This window comes from Zingiber officinale, chromosome 6A (assembly GCF_018446385.1).
Source record: "Zingiber officinale cultivar Zhangliang chromosome 6A, Zo_v1.1, whole genome shotgun sequence".
In the NCBI taxonomy this organism is placed as follows: domain Eukaryota; kingdom Viridiplantae; phylum Streptophyta; class Magnoliopsida; order Zingiberales; family Zingiberaceae; genus Zingiber; species Zingiber officinale.
This window is the reverse complement of record NC_055997.1, coordinates 36,921,872-36,923,530: the sequence shown is the minus strand read 5'-3', so window position 1 is coordinate 36,923,530 and position 1,659 is coordinate 36,921,872.

The following is a 1,659-nucleotide window of genomic DNA, read 5'->3' as shown; positions in this document are numbered from 1 at the left end:
ATGGATCCCTCGGAAAATCGAGTGAGAGTTAATCTCTACAAAGTCTATAAGATATCCAAACAATCAATCAAGAATGAGAATTAAGCCCTAATCACATTAATCATTCAAGATCCAATCGATACAAACTAGGCAACATCATAGAAACAAAGAAATGGCAAATCCACAAGAGTTTACATCAATTTATCTCACAAATACTCCCTCCATCCTAGAACAAAAAGATCTACTCCATAAAACGAAGAAAGAAAACCAAAGATTAGAAGATTAAAAGATTACAAGCATTTCTTCAATCCCAATCCAAGAAGAGGAATGAAAGAAAATTTATCTACAATATAGCTCCATCTTCGTCTTCTTGGAAATTTTTTCAGGTGGTCAAAGACGGTTCAGATTGAGCTTTGAATTATTGGCCCATGTGAAATCTGCACATCCAAAAGAAAAACAAGTCCCCCACAAACATGTTATATAAGAAGGAACTAGAACCATATTAGAATGAATTAAGTATGTATCAAAAAATGAATCACATCCAACAAAATCAATTATAGGTACATCTATGAAATTTTCTAAAAGATCATTCAGAATACTAACCTTGCATTGTTGAGATGTACTTGAAAGTTCTAAATAATGGAATGTGACTTCTTCAGAATTATGTAGTGGCTCTAGCTCAGACTCAAATGGTGGTGCTTCTGAAAATGGTGATTCTTGGCACTTTGCTTCCATTGCATAAGTCCCTACACAATTATCATCAACCAATTCTATTCTTACACATTCCATAGTATCAATTGGTTGTGTGACCAAAGGAGGTGATCCTTGGGACATTTTCTCCATAGTACATGTCCCTACACTTTTATCCACCACATCATCATCATAAGTAGTGAAGAGTCCACTAACATCAATATCATCAATAGAGGAATCAACAACTTTATTGGAATTTTGTAGTAGTAGTCGTAAAGCTAAGATTCCTCGTTGTACCATTAGCTCTTCAGAATCTTGTGTTGTGGTCTTCATCTGATTGGGAGCAACGGTATTTGAGTTTTGGGAGTCCTCCCAAACAATTGGCTCATCAAATTGTGAACGATGTGGTCCATCTAATGAAGAATCATCCTGAAATTCTGACAAACTCTGATTTACTTGGGAAGTATACTCAACATTTTGTATGTAGTTGTAGTCCAAATTTTGTTGATTCATCCAAAAGTGATTATAATGTTGAGGAGGGTAAGAGATCTGCTGCTGGAATAATGACTGCTCACTCTGCTCTGAAATTAGCTGGGGTTAAAGGTACTGAATTTGATGATCTTCCCAGTCATATCCATCAGTATCAGGAACTTGATCATATGTATCTTGATGTTGAGGTTGAACCAAACACTGAAGTTTCGAAGTTATAGCAGTCTTTTGAAAAAAAATGGCAAATAGCAGCTGGATGAGATGTGCTACCACACACTCCACAAAGAAACTCAAATCGATCATCTTCTGAATCATAATATTCATCAATGGAAGATCTTGCGCTCATGGGTGTGAAAAATTCTCTTGAAGTCCTGCTTGACATGTTAGTGCTCAAGATATCTAAAAAAAATTACAAGCAAAACTAAAAATGCAAAATTAAAAACAAGAAATAAAATGCATAATGAAAAGCAAGAAAGAAATTGCAGAATTTAAATTGCAAGA